A 27,175-nucleotide genomic window follows, 5' to 3' on the forward strand; every position below is an offset into this window, starting at 1 on the left:
TTCCAGGTTATTCTACCTCCTCCAGAGCATAAAGACCCACTACTTCTCCTCTTTTTCCCAAAGAGACACTACCGGCATCCAGCTTATACAATAAATACACGAAAGTACACAAACCAACCGAAATAAAAGACATTTCCAGATTAAGGCAAAAGATCTTACCTCAGGAAGATAAACATGCATCGCCAGGCCGAGCTCCAAACGTGCCTAACTCCTATCAGGCTCCAGCCAGCTCGTTAGCAGTTAATTTAAAAGTTCACAGATGTTAACAGGATAAGTATCAGAGCATTCTGCCTCTTTTGGTGTGGCAAAACCCTACCGCGGGGATATGGTTCACTCCACGCAGAAGTAAAATATTAGTACAACTTAGCACAATTCCTTTCTTATCAGGTTGATTTTTTTTCTCTATTCCCCCCCCCCCCCCCCCCCCCCCCCCAAATACCTATAGCTCCAGAGCTGGTTATGCAGAGGGCCAGAAAACATTTGCTTTTGCTTCAGGTTGAAACTTACCTTCTGTACTGATTCTAGATGCTGGGAGTAAGAGACAAAAAGCTAATAAAAACATTATTTTCTGTCTTAATTATCTTTGCTTGGACAACTTCAACAAAAGAGGAATTTGCTTAAAAAGTTATTCTACCTGCTTTGGTTTCCCAGGCTATTGCCAGGAGTTTGAACTGAAAAGATGTGGGAAGAATATGCTGTATAAAACAAGGCATGATAATGAGGAAAATACACTGCTGAGTTACAAATGCAAGTGGTTTTGACAGTTGATGCTAATAAAGCCTTTCTCAAATCTTCTATTGCCTTGCTCAGTCTGTGTGGGCAGGACAAATGAAGGAGGCACAAAGAGCCTTTTGGCCTTTGACTTCCACCCAGGAGGTGTTGGATTGTGCTACTGAAGGCTTCAGGCTAAGCTGTGTCCCACGGCTTCTCCACAGGATAGGCTGAGAGGAAAAATTATTCAGCAGGACCAATTTTACATGTGGTTTGCATTGTCATTTCCAGGCAAATCCCTCACCTTTCCTGAGCTCATATTCAGGTTGATAATATCTCTTGTACCTATGACAAGAACACCTAGCAGCCTGTTTTCTGGCCTCTACCTAACTCTCAGAGAGAAGGGGCCGGGTGACAGCCCCCAGCACATCCTCCCCAGCATCCTGGGAGCATCTCAGAGGTGGAAGGAGAGTCATAACACTGTGCAGTTCACCGAGCAACAGCCAGATTTTATATGGGTTATTGCGTCTTCTGCCTGCTCCATCTACCCATAGCGTGAACTCTGGTTTAGTGGCTACATAAGCCCAGACCCAAATGTTTTAGATCACTCATATGGAAATTAGTAATAATGCTAAAAACAAAATAAAAACTAAAAACAAAAACTGCTTTGTACTTTTGCACTTACGCAACCATTTTTCACCAGAAGCTCTCAAAATTCAGTGGGTCCCTTTATATGTATTCCATAGAAACAGCCCTTTTGTTATTACCCCAGAAACCATATACGTGTGTTTCTTGTGTAGTACAGAATAGTTTCAGCTACACAGTTCACAGCCTAAATACACAGGTTAAACAACACAAGCTATGGGAATAGAAAAGAAAGGTAAAACCTCTTGCCCAAGACCAGCGATGCTACAAAACCAGTTCCACTCCACCCACCACCCTTTGCTGGATCACTCTCTCTTGCACTGCTTTAATTGCTCTTGATCTTTTCAATGAAGCCACAATCAACTGGAAAATGATGATTCTTTCAGGCCATTCACATTATCTTAGCAGACCTAGTGGCCTCTTGAAATAGTTTTGTTGTTTTTTTTTTTTTTTTGCTTCTACTACTAGGAGGATAAGTGCTGGAGACTTGGTCCCGCACACTGTTCTACACCTGGGGTGCTAACACATGAATACTTCAGTAGTGGGATAACACCAGTTCCTGCAGAGAGAATGTGGGCAGGGATCCCATAAGTTATGCTTGAAGAAGAGCTGACAAGGAATGCCAAGTTTTGTCCGTGTGTAAATTTACAGTTGGTGGCATTTCCACTGTAAGTGCCATTGTCAAGATTTTAGGATTGGATCGCAAAAAAAAAAAAAAAAAAAAAGCATTTGACTGAAACTTGCCATTCAACTTCTCATCATCAGAGTAAAATACCATACTGTACCAAGAATGAAAAGAGAGAGAGAGAGAAAACAACAACATTTAGCAGGTTTTAAAATTATGCAGATATTTTTAATGGCTTTGGAGTATTCAGACACTCACTCATATGTCAGAAAACAGATTTGATTTATAGGAATGACATTTGGCAGAGCAATTAATCCATACTATGTTCTAATCATGTTTGGTATAGGGAGAGGAAAAAAAAAAGTCAAACTTAGGTTTAAAGCTGATTGTGCCAGGAATTATTTTCAAAGAAGGCTCATAAGGGTTTTCAGTAAGCTCAAGGACAAAATCTGGTCTTTTATTCCTTCCCCACTCCATCACCCAACAGAAGAATGAAGACTACATCCCACTTGCTAGTTGAAACTCAGCAATTAAATCTTCTTGCCTTCACTAGAGGTGAAACAGGAGTTCAAACCTCTTTGGCTTTTAAACATAGCCTTTTTTCTCCATGTTATTCTTCAGCCCTAATAAGACTGCCTAACAGAAATCTTGAGAGGGAAACTATGGGTTGTTCATCAAAAAATGATGAGGTTCTATCCAGCAGAAGAGAAAATTGCCTTTGCATGAGCACTCTTTGGTCTACTTTGTCTTTCCCAGAATGAAACTTCAATTGGTCTCCATAAGGTCCATTTGGGAAACACAATTTGAGACAGGAATTTGCAGCTCCCCACTTGGCACTGCTTAGATCTCCACTGCCAGAGCATTTACACTTGGCTACGGGGGCTCCTGTGCTACAGACAGCAGAGCTGCTGCTCAGGCACCCGCAGCAATTTCCACTGCAGCACAGCACAGGCCAGGGGCAGAGGGGCACCTCCCCATCTGAGGCCCTGGGACCCTGTGTCCCCAAAAAAGGGTGCTCTGCTGAGACCCAACCACGCCTGGGAGGGCACAGCTCCTTTGCCCAGCACCTGTCCTCGCTCCTTGAGGTACAGCTGTGGCTGCTGATACCTTCTTGTGCTGTGCTGGGTTTGTGTAACCATGAACCTGTGTTTCTTCTGCTCTGTTTGAACCCCTGGTGTTTCACATCCAGTGTCACAGACCACTAAGGAAAACTTCTCTGACAAATCCATTATGTAATACAAGAGCAAGCACTACATGGTAGTTTTCACTCATGGACTTTGCAAAAGCCATGAGTTATCTCACACAGTAACTTCATCATGTCTGACACAGTACTCATGCCAGTTTGTTGGAAGAAATCTTTCTTAAAGGCTATTTCTTCTCAAATCTATCAGATTTAAATCTAACAGCTGCTCCACAACATACCAGAGGTTTATCTGTGCCTGAGCATGTACCTCGGACTGCTCTCCACTGGTGGTTGGACATTTACCAACAAACAAACAAACAAAAAACAACGCAACACGTAATTTGATTTTTCTGTTGCTGTTTTTTAAATTATAATTTTTAAAACCAGACCTCCTCCCTTTACTAACTCTACTAACTCTCCTTCACGCCCTATCCCCAGAAACTCCTGCTCAATTTATTCACAGATGAAAATATATTCCTCTATACTTCTTCCAGGCTAGCTTTAAAAATCTGAGGTTACACTTTCAAGACAAATAAATAATTATTTTAGCATAATGGTTTTAACACCTGCTATGAAGATTGCAAAACCATTCACATTCTACCTATAACTCAGTTTTCTGACACCCATAACTCAGAAAATATTTGCCTCTGGGTTTAACAGCTTCCATACTCTTTTCTGTCTGAAGTTGTATTGTTACATATTATTACTACTGGATATATGTTTGGTCAATATCTTCCAGACATATTTGAATTAAAGGGAAAAAGAAGAAACATTCTGACCAGATACACTATTTTTGGAAGATGACTACAGAAAACAGCTGGCCTGAGCTAGCTTCTACTGAAAATTATACCTCTAGGAAAGAGTAAGATAGGAGAGAAAAGTTCAAAAGACCTTCAGGAGTAACTTTTGTGCCTCCTGTAAGAGTTACTGCCTCCTTTTGCAGACAAGCAAGGATTCACCCCTTTGCAGGTTTGTGCCAGCACACACATAAGAGCTTCCTTCCTGCCATGCCTGGGCAACTCATACCTTTTGTCTTGACTAATCTGCCCTCAAAACCCTCCTATGCAGCCTGGGAGAAGGGAAGGCAGCCCTGGGGCAGCTGCTGAGATTTGCTCCTCAAGCTCTCAGGCCACACCAGCTGGGGGACAAGAGCACACACACAAATGCCCCAGGGATGCCATCCTTGCGCCACCAGCCAGCCTGGAGTGGAGCTGCTGCTGTCTTGACAGAGTAGAGACTCATGGTTCTGTCCTGTCTTTCTACTGCCTTTCTGTTGGAAAAGCTCCTACCTGTTCAGATGTTGGTCTCTGTGTGTCAAGGACAGTCCATTCTCTCTTTGCCCCAGTCTAGCAGCCAGCTTTGTTCAAGCCCTGGCTTTGATCTCAGCATGATGCCATGAGCTGCTTTCAGTGTAAAGTCAGCTGGAGGATGGGTTACCCAAGGCACGAATTCACAGATGACTTTTAGCACAAATAGTCTGACACAAAAAACCCCCACAACATAAAATTAAGAAATAATAACCAAATGTGGCATTTCAAGTTCCCTGCCTTTTCCAGAGGAGCATCTCAGGCTGTTATATTCCCACACAAATTACTCAAATAAAATTCAAACAGATAAAGATCTCAAATCAAGCAATATTTCATGCGCAAGCAGGAGGTCTGGTCCAGTGCTCAGCTGAGTCAAAAGACACCTATTTTCCTCTCCAGGCCATAGTAACATGGTGTCTGATTTACATCTTTTCATATATAACTTGATATTTTACCATGAAAACTTTCCATTATACCTGTCTGAAGCTTTATCTCTTAGATTTACTACTGATCAGTGCTTTTTTCCTGCACTGACAGACAGGCACTGTCTGAGGAGTCATTATTTCTCATACAAGTATACAAAACTGGTGTTTTAGGTTTGATGTTACAACTGCTCACTGTCACCTTGGTATCTGCTGCTGACAGTTATTCCCTCCACAAAAATCTTTGTCAGAGTGCTTACGTTTTTGCTGGAAAGCTTTCAAGTTCTCTTTGAGAGCTGAAATCCACATCACACGCAGGCACACAGGCACGCACACACACTGCTTTAAATATCATAACAAATGATGCCATAAGCATTTCCAAAGCATCTAAAAGAGCTCTTCTCTTTCACAGGATAATGTATAGATTTTTCTGAGGATGATTTACACATTGTTTTTTAGTCGGCTCGTTTGGTTGATTTCTCGTCGGTTTGGGGGCGGGAGGTGATTGTTTTGTGCTTGGGTTTTTTGGTGTTTTGGTGGGGGTCTTTTTGTTTTTTTGTTGGTTTTTTTAATACTAGGAAATAAGTGTTTCCTCAATGCCTGGATTTTGAAATCTGGAGTGTGGGTTCTTCAGTAGATGTGGCAGCATGTGGGTATTCTCTCCTGTTTTTAGAACTCAAGTTGCTATAACAACCTACGGCATCTGCTCAGCCCACTACCTAAGTGGCCTTTTTTCTTTCTTTCTCTTTTTTTTCTTTTTTTTTCCTTTTGGGTCTCCTATTCTTCTGAAGTCAAGTGCTTTGCTTTGATTTTTATTTAAGGAGCTAGCTTATGCTTCAATGTGTATATGCAGAATGAGCTGAAAGAAGCCAAAATCTGTGCTGAAAAGATCACAACTTTTGGAGAGTATCTGGCTGAGTGGGACGAGCTCAGGGCTGGGCCCTGTTCCCACTGAAGTGAAGACACACCAGTTCCTGCTGTGAGCCTGAAATTCACTGCCACGTCTCATGAAAGTGGGGGTTACTCTGTTGAATGACAGACAAGTGATGGACACTACCAGGGAGCCATTGACGGAACAAGAGCCAACAGATGGACAATCTTGTATAACTGGCTCCGTATAATTATTATGTTTCCTCCTTATCAACTGCTTTCTTCTCTTCTGGAGAATATTTTGATTTTTTTTTTCTTGAAATGGATTTTTTCCAGATTGGTGGAGGGTGGGCAAGGAAGAAAAAATAAGGAAGATTTTTTTTTTATTCATACCAGAGCAGCAGCACCATATCAGTACTGGGATTTGGAGGATATCCCACCTCCTCCGTGGGTTATCTGCCCATATTTCATGCTTCATCATAGAACTCTGCCTGTGAAAAAGAGGAGCTTATCACTGCTAGAATCCCTGGCTGCAGTTCATCAGAAACGGTACAGGACAATTACAGTGTCCTAAGCATGTAAAACAATGGGAATGTAGCTACAATTCCCGTAAAGAAAACAGACACTGACTCCAATGGGAATATTTCTGGTTTAGGATGAAACATTTTGGCTGTGAATTTTTAAAAATACTTAGGATTTTCTATCCATCTAAAACGCTTTCATTAATTTTTTTCCACAAGAAATAAAAAAGCTTTTCACAAAAGCATTTGCATTTCCTCATCAGTCCAGCTCCAGAATTCCCCGACTGTCAATCAGCAGATAAGCATACACAGGTCTGCCCAACCCCATAGCCATGGCTTGTCAGGAACCAGGAAAGGAGATGGCATTCTTTAGGGGCTTTAGGGCAAGCCTGTCAAATGTCTTAGGAGCAATGGAGAGTGTTCAGAGCAACCTGCTGAGCAGCCAATTCTCCCATGTATAATTCTGCACACAAGTAACTTGTCAATAAACTGAGGTACAAGTTGCCCTGTCCTGACCCAAATGCACCTTTGGCTTTGTCCCCAAACTAAGGCACTGCCAAGGCATATGCTCAGAGCTGTAGAGAAGGAGACAAGACTCCTTGTGTGTAGGCTTTGCAGGCTCTTGGCTGCCACAGGAGCTCTGCAGGGAAGCAGCACTAGTAAGACAAGCTCCTCGTCATCTCATGCAGCTGTCCCTGTCTGCAAGGAAACTCTGCAGCAAAAGGAGATCACACAGCTAGTGAGAGGCCAGGTGTGCTAGAGTGATGTATTGTGCCACTCCAGCCCTGGTCATTCCATGCCACTCTTGCATCACGTATTGAAGGCAAGAGTTCACGGGGACTAGGAGGCTCAGCAGCCAGCAGGGCTGAGCCACACAGGCAGGAGATGGTGGCTCTTGGATCAGAAGAAGCACTTCTGCAGGGCAGGAACTGGCTCAGAGCTATCCCAGGGACTGGGAGCACAGCAAGTTCTCTCAAGACAGTCTTGCCTTTCTCCTGTGCTACCACTAAACCTAATCTCCACTTGTACCTAGATACAGTGCAATATGCACATCTACTAAGGGAAGACATAATCAAGGTATCCTTCACCTCACATAAGGACTTCTAGAGCTGACTGTTAAGTAATTCAGTACCATTGAAACTCCCATGAGGGGCAATGAACCTGGTTTCCCATTTTTCTCAGGGAAATAATATTCTCTGAAATCACACCTTTCTCCTCCAAAGCTTCTGTGTATATTTGGTAACTTGTACATATGTCATTTCTGTATGACAGCCACAGCTCCCACCTGGAGTTTTGCAACATTGTCCACATGTTACCTTTCCTGGAGGATATAAATGTGTTACTGATACTATTTTTGCACTACAGAGAGAAAATGAGAATAAAGAAAAAAAAAGCATAAGGTATGAAGTTGCATTCCAGCTACCAAACTGGGACTCATCTTGCCCTGTAGAAGAAAGACAAAGAGGAGCCACCTCTCCCCTTTACCTTTCAAAGACACAAGATGGTCTCTCTCTGAGCACAGGGATGAACACCACTGATCTTTCAGCAATGCTGTTGCTTGTCAGGGTCCTGATGAGACACATCTGAGCTGCCACACCTCACCCCAGCAGGTAGCACTGGCCTCTGAGAAGCTGCAAGCTGAGGGCACTGCCAAGATGGGAGAATGAAAGCCATCAGGGCAGGAGCAGGCAGTGAGAGAGGACTTTCATTCATCAACAGCCAGCAACAGCCTTGTCCCTAGCAGTGCCTGCTGCTTCTTTCCCATAGCTTGAGGGCAAAAGACCTGTGGGCATCCTCACTGTGATTCCAGCAGGATTTTTGTGGAACTGCTTGGAAAGAAGTGGAAAAGCAAGAAACAATTTTAGATACGGAGATCACATAACTCAAAGTGAAAGTGGGAAGTGTATCCCCAAGAAAGATTTCAGTGTTAGGGCAGGAGCCACATTTAAGAATCTAAACAGTGTGCCAGCTCCAGATCAAGAGCCAAAGAGTGAGTGCAGATGGATTTATCCTGCAAATGCTTCCTAGTGACAGCAAGTTTCACAGTGCAGCACATGGATCCTCACCTTTGGAGACACCCATGCACACAGACTCCAGAGTAGAACAACAAAACTGGGCTAAAAATTGAAGCCATTTCCAATGTGCATATGTTTGGTTCTACTCTATAGGACAATGACTTCCTCTTAATCTTCTTCAGTCTTGCCCAGGGTTGCAGTGAATGAGCATAAATTGGCTTTGCTGTGCTAGTTTACATTAGCTGAGGATGTGGCATTCAGTATAAAGGATGTGTGACAAACCTTTACAATGTTCCCAAAAACTGATTATTGGAAAGGCAGAAATCTCAACATTAGTCTAGTGGAGAACACAATCACACATAAATTTGACTTTCACTCTGAGAAAAGACCAAAAGATAACATCTGAATATTTTAAATTTATTAATTTATTTATATTCGACTTTACCAAGTGTTTGTCTCACTTTGGGCAGGAAAGAGGACATGTAGGAATATGTTCATTCATCAACTTTCTCTAAATCCCAGCATTAATAGACTACTACTACTGTGAAGCCTGAGCAGGAGATAATATTGCTAGAGTCTGGCTTTAGTGTAACTTAATGCCCCAGTCACAGAAGCATGACCTGACCAGAGCTTTTACTCCTGGGTGTAGATTATAAACAAATGAAGTAAATATTTCTTTCATTGTAGACATAACAGTTTTGATCACAAATGACTAGAGCTCCTTATGAAAGGTTAAGTAAACAATATTATGGAATCTACCTTTTAAAGCTTTTTTTCAAAATTTAATATTTAATTTTCATCCTTATTCTGCCAGAGTTTGAATCCAGATAAATCAACCAATCTTCTGGTCATATCTGTGCATTGATATTAGAAATCTCAGATATAAAATAATAGATCTCCTTTTTTTAATATGCTGCACTAAAGTTCTGATGAGAAACATCCTGATCAGTATGGCTGTCCTCTAAATTAGGATCCAGACCTGGGTCTCAATTCCACTGGGTGTCTTTGGAGGTCACACTGGCTGCAGGGGAATGTGATCCACCCTGACGATCAGGCAGAATTACAAATCCCTCTGAATATTTTGAGTATTTGGTTCTTTGGTACCATTTTGATTTCCTTGCAGTTCACTTCAGTGGCATTAAAATGTGGACTCTTCCCTATGTGCTTCCCACTTCAGCACTGACCACTTGTTAAATAATTCTTTTCAACGTAGCAAGATGAACATAAGAGATTGCCTGTGTTCCTTGGGCAAGTTGTGACCAAACACAGACCAAGAGATGTTTAAAAGTATTTTCATTAGGCAGCACTTCCAGCTGCACTACTAACACTGCTCAAAACAGAAAGCAATTCTCTTCCTGGCACTGTTTCAGAAGACTTAAAATGCATCATTCTAATTACTGCCTGACAAATAATCCCGGAATGCTAGCTGGGAAGTTTTCAGAGCAGACAACAGATATATTATCATCACACTGGTATATTGAACTTTTTATGATGTCTAATATCTCCAGATTATAAATGAGGGAAAGCATCCTTTGCCACTGGCGGAGTACAGCCCTCACACACAAACTGAAGGCTCAAACATTATCGTGACACAGCTAAAAACCCAAGGTCATTTTGTGGTAAAACAGTCTAGAAGAGTTGCCAAATCTGTCTTTGGACTACTCTTGATCATTTTGGACAGCGATTTCATTTAGTCATTCTAGGAATCCATAGAATTCCTTCACATTACCCAAGCTCTTTGCAGTTCTGCTGTTGTTAGAGTGACTGCCTAATCTCAGGAAGATCAGCACTTCCTTTATCAAGTCCACAGAGAGACCTGTAGCTCTTTCTAGAAGCAGAGCTCAGTTCAGACCTCATTGAAGGTCTGAATAAGTCATTCTTTTCCCCTCCCCAGGTTTCACTCAGCAACTGGGACTTAGAGGTTCCAAAATACCAACAGGAACTTTGTTCTCCTCTTATGTACAGCATTGCTGTGGCAGTTCAGGAGGTGCAGAAACTTCACTGGGCTGTGCATATGCCTGCTTTGGCTACGTGTTGAGGAAGCTTCCATGCCAACTTTTCTAAGCACTGCCTGTCACCCACGTGAGGTGCACTCAGCACGCAGAGCTGATTTAAAGTGTAAGTGAATCCAAGTGAACAAGTGTGATTCACATGTCAAGAGATCAAAAGAAATTTCAAGTGGGAAAAGCAGCCATTAGGAGAGGTAAGAAAGTGAAGAGAGGTTAAAGTCCCCCACGCCCCTGCAATGCCTATACAGTCATGAACCAAACTGAATAATGTAACTGAAAATTTTGCTAGCTGCCATCTGTAAACACCTCTGGCAGTAACTGCTTATCACTCAGGCTAGCAATGTGGACTCATTTAATGACATTCAATTAATTTAAGCTCCCCTTTCTCTCTGCCTTTTTTTTTCCTTCTCAGAAATAGCTATTTGACATAAACATCTTTGTTTGGCATATCACTAGATCTGCTGCTAATTATAATGCTGAACCCAGATGCTTGGTGGAGGAAATTAATCTACGTCCTGCATAGTTTGTTGGGCTTGTTTTAGTAGGTTTGCCAAATATTTAGTGAAACCCTCATATGACTTTTATTATCTGGAGATAGATATTAAAGGGCCAAGTACTGTTCTTATTCTCACTGGTATAAACCTGGACAGCTCCATGGAGGGAAATAAATAGAGTTACATTACTATGGATTTACATGATGTTAGTCTAGATTTGCAGTACTGTAAATCCTCAGCAGTGGAAGCAGGAAGCTAAACCACAAATACTCCATCATGTAAACCTGGGCTCTTCCCTTAACTGAAAAGCACAGTCTTAATCCTAAGAAAAATGACAGTGCTCATAATGTGTGTTGCTAAATTGGCATACAGAAATCACTCTTTTTTTTTGCAAGTTGGCCTACAGAAAACACCTGTGGAATAATTGGCATCAAAATTCCTCTATTCAGAAAAGCAAAACTGTTCCATTACAAAACAGTTAAAACAGTTCAAGCCATGAGCTGCTTCAGGAGCCAAAGAACTCATTTGCCTGCTTGGCTTACCTGAGTTTCCCATAAAACCCTGTAGCACATCACTAGTGGAGGAAAGCTGCTGGTGGTAGAAGCTGTTTGTGAAGGGACAAGGAACCCAGGGTTTTGGATACATGGACTGAAGACCTGAAGTCCCAAGGGACACCAAGAGATCACTTGGGCCCAAGAAAACGTCACGTTCCCCCAAAGGAAGGTCCAGCAGAAAAAATAGTCCAGCCATAGAGAATACACATTTCAGCTACAGAAAAATTGACTATATCTCTGCAGAAAACACTGGGGTTTGCTAATCTCCTTTTTCCCCATGCATTTTTACTATATAATATATTCCTGGTGAAAAAATGTGAGGCAGGAAACCTACAAAATAACTATTATTTCCCACACAGAAAACAAATATAAACTTTTGGCTCTAAGCTTTAAGGTAACTAAAAATAAACAAAAAATGCCAACAAGCTTTAAACCAAAAACCCCTGAAGTCAACATTTCCCAGACAGAGGCCAATATATGTAGTGAAAAGTGTATTTTCTATGAGAAACAAAACTAACAGAAAGCTTCCCAGTCTGCTTGCAGAAAATACTGAGTAAGCCAGAGGAGCACTCCTGTATGCTAACTGACATTTGAGGATCAGTATCATTTAGGCAATACAGACCTAAAGACAGGAAATTTCTGAGAGAAAAAAAAATTAAAAACCCTGCTGAGAAATTATAACCTCTGGTACAATGAATGGCTATTAACCCCAGCTGGTCATCGTTTGCAGAAATGCCATAGACCTTAGCTGGGGTGATGATTTTAGAAAGAAAATGCTTGTTTTTAAAGTAATAATATATTTTCTTTAAATTTAAATAGATAATTTGTCTTCATCTATGGCATTTACAGTGCACAGTTAATTGTAGTTGCACTGTTGGAAAGCCACTTTTCAGAGAAGTACCATTATGAGTGTGAACCAGACTGCTGCTGTCAGAAGGGGCAGCCAGACCCCTGTCAGTAAGGCACGATTGCCCATCTCATGGAACAGGCTGAGGAGCCCAACTCACAAGCTAAGAGATCCTCAGGGATCCATGTAGATCAAAGTGATTTACAGGAGCCTGAGGCTAGAGCTGTACAAACTGAGCAAAGCCCAGTTCTCAGCCCAACAGTAATTGAGTGGGACAGATTTTAGGCAAAACAAATTCCTGCTTTCTGCAGTACTTAGAAGGCCTCCCCACTTTGCTCCTTCACAGGTACAGTAAGCAGCAGCAGAGAAAGTTCCCTCTTGAGCTGGTCCTCTTTCATTGCAGATTTGAAGATAGTAACTTCAAAACATTTGTTTTCTCTCTTACATCCTTTTGCTCTGATATTCTCCATTAAGCTGTTTGCCACTCAGGTTTGTTCTGCATTTTGCCCAGACCACACAGGTTTAATTTTCAAATGTCTTCTCCAAGCAAGAAGGGGAAAAGTAATTTGCTACATTAGCAAGAAGTATCTCTCCATGCAGTGGCAAATGCTTACCCTTTTTGATAGATGTGATGGGAGCAATGGAGAGTAAGTTCATCTTTGATGTGGGTTTGGAGAGCTCCAGTGCTTTGTGTACTCTTTTGGGCTAAAGCAAACACAAGATAATTTGCCTTTCTGCAGCATGGTTTCAACTCAAGCTAGAATTTGGCACAGAAAAACAATGCTAATAAAGCAAGTGTGAAGGAAATCCAGATATTCATGATTTGCATGGCAATAACGTCTACACTCCTTTGAACATTAGAATAAAAGTGGGACCTTAGAATTGAAATATTCTGCTAGAAGCCCAGCTACACATCACAGCTTCCCCTCAGTACCATCCAGAAACCAGAGTTCAACCTTGCCTTCTAGAGGCAGGCCTACAACTAACACCTCATGCTGCAGCTGCTGACAAGATAGAGCCTTCTCCCTGCTCGGGGATCTGAGGGACAGAGAGTTCCACCAGAACACCTCTGAGGACAGTAGTAAGAGTACAGAAGCCCCAGAGTGTTCTCAAGTACGCCCCATATATTCACGAATGGAGTCACCGTATAGAGGGGGCAGTTAACAAACCTGTCCAGTTACCAGCCTAAAGGGAAAAAATGAGTTCAAAAAGCAGTCTAGTTATGAGTCTAAAGAGCTGGAAACAGTACTGTTTCTCCTTTTTAAACTACAGCAAGGTTTCCAGAAATCCCAGCAGAAATGCGGTTGCCGTACATTTAAGAAACTGATTTCAGGTGGGCAACCTGCTCCAACAGATTTTGCATAGCACACCAAACTGTACTTGCTAACACTTCACATCGAAAAGCAGGTGCACGCGTACATGCGCAAGCAGCAAACCAGGACTCCAAGCCATGATCCAGTTGGAGCTCAATCCAAGGAAGCATGGGACACTGCCAGGGTTCGAACATGAGGCTTGGCTCCAGAAAGGATGGGAACCACTAGACGACACACTCTTTGGCACAGGTGGAGCACAACCCCAGAGATCTGGAAGACAATCAAGCACAGACAAGCCACTGCAGCCAGCACTCAATACAGCTCCACACAAGCGTCCTTCTGTAACCCTCCAGCTTTACAATCATTTGCACGGTGAAATGGCAGCAGCAAACTGCAATATAAAGAGCAGCCATGCTTTCAGAAATCAGTGTGACGTATGGCCCTGTAGAATAATTCTTCATACAGGTAAATGTTGTCCAGTTATTCTTGTAGCAGGCTTTTGACTGTCATTCAATCCATGGTGAATGCTATCAGTGTAGTAAGGTAATAGAATTGAAACCTTAACTAAGATTATTGATAGTGCCCTGTATTTAGTCCTTTATAATCTCTGCATAGAGATTGTGGAGTTCATAATAGCTAGCAATAAAATATTTTTGTTCATAAAGAAGGAAGATAAACAATGCACAGATACACAATGCACTTTGCTTAGAAGTACTCAATGATTTAAAATGTAAAAATATACAGTACTTGTTCCGTCTAAAATGGCATCATTGTTTCATAAAAAGTTCACTGTCCTTTTAGTTAGAAATTTTGCTTTTTCAAGGACAATCTAATACAGAGTCATTTAAATTGCTGGCACTTATATCTCTAATAAACTGTAACCTGATAATCAAGGACCATAAAGGATTACTTTCTCCTCTTAAATTATTCTAGAGCAGTTGTAAAAGTACAAAATCCATGGAACCATGTGTACCTAGTCCTAATGATAAACACAAGGCTTCATCCTTCTGGCCTCAGCAAAACCCAATAGACTGGGCCCCTGAAAAGAGTAAAACAGTTGTTCCCCTCAAATATTTACTCATACTTCCTCCTTTCTCAAAACAGATGCCAAGCCCCTGCTGCCTCTTCATTTTCAAGCATGTTTGGCTCTTTGTTTTACCTCTCCTGGTGCTCTGCAGGAGCAGAAAGGCCTGGTGCAGATTGCACCCACTGTCACATTCACACCAGGAAGGGACTGGGAGAAGAGCTGCCGCTTCTGTTTTACAAGGGTGCTCTGGGCGTTGGCATGTACATACACAAAGGGGCTGTTTTACTTCCTCACAAAGACAGATTTTACTGACTTATTTATTATGCCTTCATTTTACTCAAGGTGAACAGAAACACCCAGTTTAGATTCACTTTTAAATCCAGTAACAGCAGGAGAACTGTGGCTCCTGGTGCTAATACAATGAGAACCTAAAGACAGCCTCAATGAGTTTACCCTGTGCCCAACCTGGGATCCTTCTCCAAACATTAAATTAAATGCCCTAAATTCTGCATCAGCCAGATACTGATGATTTACTTTGTTCACCTAGTTTCCATTCACTCTGAGTGCCAGCCATCAACACCATGTTCCCCACACCTTTCTCCTCCCTTTCTTGAATGCCCTTTCCCCATTCACCTTTTGTTGCCTGAATTCAAGCTATAGGGTAAATTTGTGAGAAGAAAATAATTTGCGGGCTAAAATAAGCCAAGACAGGTCTGACAGTAAAAAAGGCCCATCCTTGCCTTGGGCCAGTCACACATAATGCTAATATGGGGGGAATGGCATTGCTGGATATCTGTGGGGAGCACAGGCTGCCCCATGTGCTGTCTCCCCAGAGACAGAGAGCCTCACTGCTACCAGATTCTCCTGGCCTTTAAAAGGACAGGAAAGAGATGCCTGTGTACAAGCAATATAAGTCCAAATAGAGACATAATTAGACTGCTTTTGCAACAATACCAAGAACAGCAAAATCACAAGCCTTTAGTAACAAATGACATTTTTGGTCTTGAACACATTATAAGTGCTATGGAATTGAAAGTCAACATGTTACTTCCATTCACTAGCTCACATTTCCCTCACAATGGAGCCCCTTTATTAGCTAATCACAGCCACCACATCCAAGGAAAGGAAGAAGCAAACTGGCCTACAAGTCTTCAGCTCTGTGAGGTAGCAGCTGCATGAAAGATTTCAGGGAGGGGTGAACTCAGCAGAGGCACATTGGGGACACCAGGGACAGCTGCAGCCCTGGGTGCTTCTGCTACTAAACACTCACCAGAGTAAAGGGCTCTGAGAGCCACAGCTGTCTATGAAGCCAATAGCTAAATCCTCTCTCATTGCAGTTTTTGTTACTAATGATTTATTTGTTTCCCCATAGCAATGCCAACAAGCATTCATTCTTCCTCCTCTTTGTTTCCTCGGTGCTGGTATCTCTCTTCTCAGTTGCAATTTTCTCTGCCACCCAGAAAAGTGTGCACAGGCTACGTGCAGTCACTCACACCAGTGCACCGCAGATGAAAATTGCTTCAGGATCAGGATGGCATTTGGCACCTTGCTGCACTGCAGGCATCCACCCCCCCTCAGCCAGATGTGGTGCAATGGTGATTCCAGCCTCAGGCCTTTAAAGGCTGCAGCTCTGCTCTGTCCCATTCCCTTGCCAAAGAGCCTGTCTATAAAGTTTTCAGCAAGACACGTTTATTGAAACTCTGAGTAAACCAAAGATTCATTAAATGCCCTATCAGATGTAAAATACATTTTTCATGGTCCTGCAAAGGAAATTTCAGCATTAAGATTAAAAGTAGTCACAGCCAAATATTTCAGAGAACTAATGTTTATAGATTGAGACTGATTCTGTCCTCCTTGCTGGAGCTACAGGCACACAGTCAGTGTCAGCCCAAGGAAAACCAGGTTCTGGCTAATTTTAAAGTGCTGCATTGCTGAACCTCTAACTAGGTGGGGCAGGGGGGGTGGAAAAGCTATTGCTAGCAAACAGATAATTTTGGCTACCTGGGAACTAAGAACTCAAGGAAGAGAAGTGGAAGGAAAAAATACATCAAGAACAACCAATCACCTTAAATGGGTCAGCATTTAGGAATGCAGAAGTTTGTCATACCCTTTTAATTATAAGGGTAAGTTTAAGAATAAAAGAACACAATTACAGCTGAAAAAACACCTCACTTAAAGACCAAGGGAATAGTTATGCTTCCTGCAACCTTCCAAAAGAAACATTTCTAATACATATATACATAAAATACCATCAGAAACTCAGTAACAATTATTTTATAATTCTGACCCATGCAGGAATCCCTTCCTAGGAATGTATTCTAGGTTTGAAAAGTGACATTGTAAACACATCATGATTTTACAAAGGCTGGGTGTTGGAGTAGAAGTGTTCTCCAGTCAATCAACAGAACAAGACCAATCTGTAGAGCTCCCCAGGGACAGTTAGCCTGTCCCCAGCCACAGCATCTCTCCATAGACCTTCAGAGATGGACTAAACAACATGGCACAACATTCATCCTCCACTAGTATTAGGCCCATTATTTAGCCTTCACCTTTTCAAGTTCTGGATCCCAGTTCTGCTCACTCTGGTATCAACAGGTACTAATGCAAAACTCCTTCTCCACTACTTTACTTCCTCGTTTTCTAGGTTGCCCAGATGGCCATAATGCACTCAGCTAACATGGGAGTCACAAGCCTGTACAAGCAACTGCAGCTTTGGGTCTTCAGTGAGGTTCTGGAGTTTCCTTTGATTCTCAGAATTTTGTAATTTTAAAGTCCGACCTCAAGGGGGAGATGCCAGAGTTAAGGATCTTCATTGATCAGCATGTGCATATTGCAATAATCCTAAAATTTGGGAAGGCCCAATTGCATTGCCAAGATAATCCTTCTCCTACAATTTCCCTTAGCCCATGAGCTGTGCATTCAGTGACAACTCATACTGACCTTCTGCCAGCTGGAAGCTGACCACTGCTGCCGAAATACAAATTCACATCAGTGAGTCGATTCCACAAGCCAGTCCTGAAACCCATCCTTGTCAATGGGAGCCCAGAACTGACCCCATTGGTTGGAGCAGATTTATGCATCAAGCATGCACTGATTATAGGAATGCCAAATGTGTTGCAGGATTACACCCTTAGTTTCCATTAATTTGCAGTGCATCTTTCCAGACAGCTAAAGTAGTAATCTTCTGCTAAATTTTCCACAGTTTGAATAAAAAACACAGCTATTCAGTATCCTGCTCTCAGCAGCATGGACATCAATCCAAGCCTGGCTCAGTTAAACTGATCTAAACTCTCAGCTTCATCTGGTTCCCCATGGCATATTTGGCTTTCTGATCAGGATAAATTTCATGCCACGCACTTCATGTCATCTATGCCACAGGGCAACATATTTACAGTGTTTTCAAAACAGAAAATATTTACCTTATTAATTTGATCGGGGTGCCCACAGACCCCACATCTCTAATGACAGATCATGCACCACCAGGCTGCTTTAAGGAGTCTGAGATATTAGGGAAGAGCCTTGGCTTAAACTGAGGTCAAAAACCTATAATGGTTTTCAGATAGATTCACTAAAGGGGAATGCATTAGGTCAGCAATAAATGGAGAATACTACTGCAGGGGATTTTGTTACTGAGTGTGAGAGGGAGTACAGATACTTGCAGTTTCTGGGCTTGCAGGAGGGCAGGCATGCAGGTGATGAGCCAAGGTGGATCAGTGGATTACAAACAAAGGCTTAAATGTATTCAGAAGCTCTGGTCTAAGACACTGTCCCTACATCACAAGAGTACACTCAAAAAACAAGGCAGATACTTGTGGGTGGGTCAGCATCCTGTCTCAAAACTCACAGCACTTAGATAAGATTCAGGGACAGAAAATTCTAACAGTTGAAGCTGAGTTTGGTTCAAGTCTGATCTCATCCTTTATTAGAAGCTGGACTTCATCCTGTTCATTCAGAATGGCAAAAACATGCACCTTGCTTTCAAACTGTGGCCACACAGGAAGACCAGATTTCAAATGTCTTTTGCAAAAGAAAAAAGGGCTCTTCTCAACCATCATAAAGTTATGGGCAAATATACTGTATCCTCTACATTTCTCTGACATTCCTTTCCCTTAAATGTAAATCTGTGCTGTAACCATGACTCACTCTTACTCAGCTTTTCTCAGATTTCCATAAGCAAACACTTGAAGCATTTGCATTTGTGCACTGAAGATAACCTGACTTGCCTAGGTCTAACATAATATAAAAAGCTCAGTATTTGTATCTAGCTCTGGCATAACACTCAGATTTGCTGAGGAGGAGATTGGCAGGTAAATCAGGGGGTTAATATTCTGGTGCTTTTCCAGCAGTCCCCTGCAGAACAGGCAGGCTTTCTCTAAACAAAACCAGAAGGGAAGCCATCCATGCTGCTGGCAGCAGCACACACTGCTTGAGGTGTCCCCTTCTGCAGACAGAGCTGGTGGGGAGCTTGTGGGGAGAAGGGAAAGGCCAGCACTGGCAGGAATGTGGCCTCTGCCCAGCTGGTCACACTCTCCTAGGCAGCCCACGCAGTCACACTCTGCATCCATGGCAAACTCTCAGCATCCAGTGCACACAGTGAGGGCTGAGAAAGCAGCCAAGCTAAGAGCAGTCTCAATACTGTATCATTTGTCCATTCAAGTTCTCCACAAATATTAATGGGACAGATGGAAGAAGTGATTGGTCTCTAAGTGATCCAGCTTCTACTGGCTCAAACTAGAGCTTGAAGTTAACAAGTACAGACAATAAACTCTCTAAAGAAGATTTACAAAGCAACAGATAATTTGGTTGAACAAAGCTAAGTTGTAAGACATTTGCAAAGCCCCAAGCTCACCTAAAGGCACAAAGAACTCAAGAAAGTATCAAAAAAGTTATACTAGGAAAGAGAGAGAATAAAATAAATTCCCCTAATGTACCACAAATATCAACCACCACACACTACCTACAAACCATATGTTTTGCCCATCTGTTCTGTTATCTTCAACTAAATTTATAGTATTTGGGCTATCGGAAGAATTGTCAAGCCTGAGCTGGGCAGGATTATAAAACCTAGGTGTTATTACACTTTAAAAGACATTTTCCCCTCCCCCTACCACACCAGGCACAAGATTATACATTTCTCTTGCTGCCTCCTGGCTCTGGTACTACAGAGGATGCTATGTTTGTTCTCAGCTACAGTAAGTAGTAGGGCATCCCAGCCCCCAACAAAAGAATAGTTCCTCTGCCTTTCTGATTTTGCTGTCTTCCCCATCCTTCACTCTAGGCAGGTCTAAGAAAGAGGTGCCAAGGCTGAGGGTGCAAGGTCACTTCCTGTGGTGCTGCAAACCACTGAAGCTCACGTTAAGTCAGGAGCTCCTAGTTCTGCCTCAGCAAGGGTCAGCTCTCTGGGGCAGGGCTCCAGGAACAGCACTTAAATTATCCTGCTGCTGAGCCAGAGTTTCAAATTTGAACCATCAGGGGTTGTAGATCAGGGCTATGATCATAAAATGGCAGTGCAGGCAAAGGATTAGGGCAGGAGAGCAGCCATTTACTACAAAAGCATATGTGCAGTGGATGTCCCTTGGGAAGAAAACAATAAGGCCCCCCAAGTGAACCCTTCCCACCAGTCCAGATGCATCATAAGCTAGATAACACAGTGCTCCTAACACAGAGCCTACTTCCACAGACTGCAAGTTACTGCCACTGAGGAAGCCAGCAGCTTTTAAGCTGGTCTAGGAAAAAGCACTTCTAAACACAGCCTGGAATGGCTCAGTCTACTTCTTAACTGCTAATCCTATACCCAGTCTTTTGGGTAGAGCTCAGCATGCCCGATATTTAAGATTCTTCAAAATAGAGCGCAAATCTTGGGAGCCTGCATTTCTAAGTGCTGTTCTCCACTGCATGCTTCCATCCGTGGTTAGCTCTCTTCTGCATATACAGCAACAGTGCTTTTCAGAGTGTGCACACACAGAGGAAAACTGCTTGGAAAAACTCAACTCTGACTGTCAAGTCAAATAACAGACCTTAATGCTGAACCCTCCCCATCTTGTGCACCAGACTCTGCAGAGAGTGGATTGCTTGCAGCAGCTGTCTACCTCTCAGCACCTCCTTCCAGAACACAAAGTGACTTGCACAGCTCCAAAAGCTTCCTAGGAAGTCCACAAATAAGTACAGTGGGGAAGATTCCACTTTGCTTTTTCACTTGCAAAGGATTAGCGTAAACGTAACGATTTTCCGCACAGAAGGTCTTTAAAGAGTGTGCAGAATTCCAATAGGTGTCTCATTAATGCCAAGCCGTGGAGCACATGGTGCTGCACTCCCGCTGTCTGCTCCACCTGCCCGGTGCCAAGTGGTTCTCTCCAGTGCTGCCTCAACCTGCCCACTGCCAGGTGATGCTATCCTGCTGCCCTGGGCCCTGCTGGGCAACCAGTGCTGCCTTCACCACCTTCCCTCGTTTGCTTCAAGAGCTGATTTCTGAAAGGTGCTAAAGCTCAGCATTGACGCCTGGGAGAGTCCAGCTCCCCTTTTGCCCTTAAACAGCATGTACAGAGGACATGCTCGTACAGCATCATCTCCCCTCTGCTTTCCAGGACGGATGGCAGATTGCAATGCAATTTTCCTCCCAGTCCCTCTGTATTCATTATTTCCACCTATTGTAATCAGCAGTCATTTCTGAGCCTGTCACTGTCACAGAAGAGGCAGATGAGTTCAGAAATGAGTGAGAAGTGCTGTTCCATTTTTACAAATATTGCTGCACACAACAGAGTTGTGATATCCATTCAAACTGCACAAATGTGAGGAGGGGGTTTTATTTTGAATTGGGGGTTTTTGGGTTTTTTTACCGACCTTTTCAGTAAGGGGAAAGACTTGCATTATAGACACCCATGTACTAGAAAGGAAGGCCAGGCTACAGAGTGAGTCCTTACCTTTCTTTTTTATGATGTTCAATCCAGTCCAGGCAGGTAGAGCATCAGACACCCTAGAATGCCTTGGAAAGTGGTAATCAGAGCATGGAGGCAATGTGGAACAAATCCCACTTCTAGGCAGTAATTTCCCTATCTTTTACTACAAATAGAGCTGCTTTCAGTGGCTCAGCAGCAATACTAAAAAACCAAATTTTACGATGAATAGGAAGACTCTTAAGAAGATCTGCTCCTGATGCAATGTTTCCTTTTTCAACCCTCTGAGAAAAATCACCTAGGTTTAAGAGAAAAAAAAATCAAAATATTCTATCCTTTTTCTTTAGACAGCAGGAAAAGATACATCCATTTATAAATATGAGTTTTTAAGCTTGAATTGCCAGTGTAGAAAAAAACCTCCATCTCTACTTTGCCCCAAACTGAAATGCTTTGAGAAGTACAGAGCATGTTTTTTTTCATACAGATATAGCTATGGATATAATACAAAATATTTCAACACTTCTAGCCAAAACCATTAATTGAATTTGATCCAAATATCTGTCTTTCATTGCTTCAAAATTGCATTTGTGGCAAATAAAACTGATTAGGTAAAAAGAATCAATTTTTTAAGCCAAGTTGTTTGTCTTTTCATAGGTTTAAATTCAATGTTGTATTACAAATATCCTAAGTTCATAAAAGCTGTTCCATTCTTCAAATCTTCCTAAAATCTTGTTAGCACATCCCCATTAATAGCTCCAAATGGGAGTCCAAACTCCATCCCTCGTAATATCTTTGTAGGGCTGATAAAAGTCAACCCCACAGGCAAGAGAAGAGATTTCTCAGAAAGGAATAGATCTGTTCATCTTTATCCAAGGAAGTGGGCAGAGGGTTATGAAACATCTTCACTTTTGTAAAGCTAAGAAATCTGTCCTGGAACTGACAAATGTGAGTCCAGGAGTCCTGCAATGCCATTTGGACAGAATCACTTTGAGAGTGGGGCAGGGCATGGAAACCAGCCACGTTTGAAAGAATCCAAAATTTTATTCCAAAGTTAATCCAGGAGTTCAGAAGTCCTTTTGTATATATGACATGAAAGAGATACTGTACAGGATAAGCAAAGATAAAATCTTGCACAAGGGCAGGAAAGCAGGCCTTGGCACACCAGGATTTAGGAGCAGGGCTGTGCTGCTTTCATTCCCCTACGTGTGCTGCACACCTACAGCTCTGCTCACTCACTCTGTCCACCTGAAACCCTCTTCTTCTCCCAAGAACTGCCCCAGACTAGCACCCTGTGCCGCCGATGTCGCAAGGCGGGACAGTCAGTCTGTGATCAACCAGCCAGCCAGAAAGAACAACACCACTGGGGATGTACAGCTTTGCCTTTTCCCACATTGAATGGGGCATTAACTTCAAAGTCTATGATCCTTTAAATCTTTAACAATAATTAATAGGAGAAAGATGACTAATATTTGTGTTTGCCCTTAAACCTGCTCTTGGGAGAGAAAATAAAAGCTCGAAGAAAGTGACATTTTGTGCAAGCAAAGTCAACAGTATTAGTTATTCCTGAATTAGTTTGTCTTAACTCTGGTGTTAATGCTTTACTTGGCCTTGTGCTCCCAAGTGGAGTGAAGTGCATTTAGCACTTCAGTTCCTACAGCATGAAATATTTCACTGCATGGATCTCCCAGTGCTAACTAGAGCAACCTCAGGGCTGCAGCAGTGTCTGCCAGTTACCGTGGGCTACTGCAGCCCTAAGAAACTGTCACAGTCCAAGAAAAACCAGCTCACACTGGCCAGTCCTGGATTCCAAGCCTGGAGTACTGGACCCTTTCTCCAACACACCAAATGGGCTGATGCTTTCCCAGCCCAGAGGAAGACTCACATTATCATCTCTAGGCATTGGCTTCAACACTGCTCACAGCAAGTCAGTATTTCACTTCAGAAGGTTTGTTTTCTTAAGACATAAATAGTCTGATGAGGTTTGGGTTTTTTCATCCATCAAGACCAATGTATCCTAGTGTAGACTGTAAATTTACCAAATGATTTTAAGAGGACTCTGTGTTCATACCATTTCCAAAGTGCCACCTCAGGTAAAACTAAAAAAATCGGAAAGCTGTTCTTCCACAGCAACCAGAGGCCTGATAGCAAAGCCAGGTTTCTCCCACCCTGTAACAGCCCTACCAAGAGACACATGTGCACATGTAAAGAGTTCAGAGTCCAAACCAATAAAAAAGACAAACTCTCCAGTTTTTCTTGTGCCAGCTTTAAACAGCCCATGGAAAGAGAAGTAGTAAAGTTGTATTTTTTTTTTCCTAAGCTTTCACTGCAGATGCATACAGGGCCATTTTAAGATGCTGCCATGCTGACCAGATCCTGGCATTGCTTTTTGCATACCAGTATGTTAAGCCAGGTCAGCAAATTCCCTCCACTGCTCACTCCTGAGCCAGGGACAGCAGGCAGTGAGAATTTGTTCAAGTCTCCAGCAAAGATCACGGGGAAGTTGGGATATATAGGAATGTCCTGTGGTAAGGAGATTTTAATATCCAGCTCTGCTGAGTGCTCTGAAAGCACAATCTAAAGACATGCCAAAACAAGTGGAGCCTGGGCCAGAAAGCATGGAGCTTGCAATTGCATTCCATGCTCCCTCTGTCCCCTGCTCAGGAAAGCTTGCTACCACATTCAAGATTAGGATGAGCCCCAGGATCCAGAAAATAACTGGATGAGTAAACTAGCACTGCAATCCAGCCTATGTTTAAAAGATGTCAACTTTCTCTGGAATTTTCAAGCTCACAATCTTTTTGTTGTTGTTATTTTTGTCCTATTTTAGGAATCTCTTTATGCCAGGCTGCCATTTAAAGGCTATGTAAATTACTGTAGGAAAAGAAAATTTATTTTAAATTTTGTCCCATTTCATATTCCTACCAATCAATAATGGAGAAAATCTGAGATGGAAAATGAATGTCCCTTATTTGAGGAGAGCCCACTGTGAGAGCCTGATCCAAAAGTCACTAGGGAGTTAATGGATTACATTCTTAACAAGTTTCAGATGATCAGTCATTTCCATCAGTCATTTGCAGAGATGGGAATGAACTTCAAAGGGTTTGATGTAGAACTGAACTTCCAAGGCTTTCTATCTGAACATCCTGGGACTTATAGGTATGTTTCCAATCATCTGCAGATGCAGCCTGCAATGAAAGGAAACAGAACTCTAAAGGCTCTGTATTTTGCAGACGGAGAGGTCAAAAAATGTTTTGTTTGCAGGAGATGGTCAGTTCATTCTCCCACTGATTCTTATCAGGCACTCACACAAGCCGGCAGTGAACCACAAACAGGAGCCAAACTACTGGAATTTAATGGCTCATTCTCCAAAAACGTATTGGCTTATAAAGATACACTGTGTTCTCATTCAGTGCTAATTTACTTTAACAATAAACTTATTGTGACTTTATTCCCACTTCAAAGAGAGTTTTTATGTGGCAGCTGGGAGGGGCATAAGTGGGAGCTTTCCTCTGTGAATAAAACAAAGATACAGTAAGGTAAAGGAAAAAAAGCTCAGTAATTATCCTCCATAGGGTGTAAGGCTATATTATAGCAATACCTCAAATGATTTGCAGACATGTCCATGTATTTGAGAGAAATAAAAGCTTTCAGAGGATAACACACCTGTGCCATGGGTAATTGCCTTCACTTGCAAACTAGAACTGCCCAACAGATGTTTATTCCACCACACACAGACAGCAGGAGCAGTAGGAAAACCTTGCCTCTTTGAGAAGTGGAAAATTATTAAGCCCACCCAAAACTGGTACAAAGCAACTTTGCCTATACCTCCTCCTCTGGTAGCTGCTTCAGCCAGAGAGCTGCTCATCCCTTGGCAGGATAAGCCTGGATACGACCTATCCCAGAGGCTGCCCGTGAGGTGGGCAGACTCTGAGGGAACAAGAGAGGTTCACCTGCACCTACAGGAAGGTGCCACCAGGCAGAGACGTGCAGGGAGAGCAGCCCTGAAGTGCACAAGGAAAAGGCAGGTGCAGGAGGGCTCCAGCATTCCTACAAGACTCCATCAAGCCCATCACAGAGCCCTGGCAGCAAAGGTGCTCAGTGATTGCTGAGGTATGACCAGCCCACCCCATCAGAACAACTTGGATCCAGCAGCCTGAGCTTAAGGCAAACTGACACTTCAGCATTTTTGAGCCACTGTCCAGGATTTTCCAGCATGTTTGCAACCTTACTCCAGCATGTCTGGCTGGGCTAGTCCTTCACAGCCATGCAACACATTGAGGGATGGATTTCTAAAGGCACATGGGGTCTAGTTCCATTGATTTAGCTCCAAAAACCCAGTATGAATATCTGTGAATAGTGGGGTCTAGCATCTCCCCTTTCTGTTATTAATATGCCCATAGCAAAAACATTTTGCTCTCCTCTCTCCTCCTGAGCAGTCCCAGACTCCTTTCACAGTATTTGATTCAATCCAAGCACCCCTGGAGCATGCCTCCCCAGCCTTATCAAAAACTCTACTCTGGAAGAGCAACCCAACAGAAGAGCTCTTTGCAGGATGCTGGAAGGGACAAGGTCAGCCTCACTTCTACCCCATGGTCCACAGCTGCCTGGAAAAAAACTGACTAAAACAGTTTTTCTTGAAAAAGATCAATAACATTTTGTTCAAACCAAAATGTTTGGGGAAACATGTCGATTATGATAAAACTGTAATGGGGAAAAGAGTCCAAACATTCCACTGCAATCATATCATATTGTTAATGCTACAGTAAATATTTACATTGACCCTTTGTAGCCATGCATTCAATATTTAATATGACTATTATATTTAACATTAAAATGAATAGAACAATTTCTGGGGAAATAATCAACATTTCCCTGAATTTGCTTAACACAAGATGCTGAGGTTCAAAATTTTCACTTCAATTACAAGTGAATTTTAATTTTTAAACACTTAGACTTCCTGCCAGATAGGAACTTTGGCTCCTCACCACCAACAGTCCAAGGTCAGAGTAGTTCACTAGAATTGCTGATACACCTCCAGCCTCTTGCTCCTGCAGGAGCCACTGGGAGGTGGTGCACCAAAAAGGTTGTCCCAGGGCAAAGATGCTGCAGCACAGAGCTGACATGATCAGCACAAGTGAAGAGGCAAAGACACACAACTGGCCAGAGCCTGCTCCTACAACACTCTCCCCAAGGGTCTGCCAAATGGCCTCTCATCATGAAGAGGCAACTGGAGACACGTATTTGACCACCACAATTTTTTCTTCTCTTGCCCCAGCTTGTCAGTCTGTCCCTGAAGATATTAGTATTTCCTTCTAACTGCTGAACAGCCAGTGATCTCCATCTTGCATGTGTCACACACTTTATTAAAAACAGTCTCATTTCACCCAAGTGCACTGGGAGATGCATCGTTCAAAGCACCATGTTAGGTCCCAGCCTCAGCAGCACAGGCCAGGAGCCTGCTGGCAGCCACCACCTCTGAGTGTGTTACACCCACCATGTGTGACAGGTTTCATCTGCTGCTCATTTGTTGTGATTGCTCTGCAGCTGAAGTTCTTGCAAATGGAGCTCCCCAGGTAGGGAGCTTGTTGCTCAGTTGCACAGTTGTACCCATGTGTCATTTGAGAAGTTTGCCTGAAGAAAAGGTCTCAAAGTGTTTTGCCGAGTTCCCACCTACCTTTGTTAAGTACAGGATTCAATTAAGCTTATCTCTAGCTATATAAAGTCTATACAACTGTGTAT

General features: G+C 42.6%; 1 long non-coding RNA gene across 1 annotated transcript in view; it reads right to left on the minus strand.

Annotated features, from left to right (window-relative positions):
- LOC135308699 (uncharacterized) overlaps positions 1 to 27,175 on the minus strand; it is a 232,651-nt gene that overhangs the window by 184,879 nt on the left and 20,597 nt on the right. The gene's annotated exons all lie outside the window — the stretch shown is intronic.

Source organism: Passer domesticus, chromosome 10 (assembly GCF_036417665.1).
Source record: "Passer domesticus isolate bPasDom1 chromosome 10, bPasDom1.hap1, whole genome shotgun sequence".
Taxonomy (NCBI): Eukaryota; Metazoa; Chordata; class Aves; order Passeriformes; family Passeridae; genus Passer; species Passer domesticus.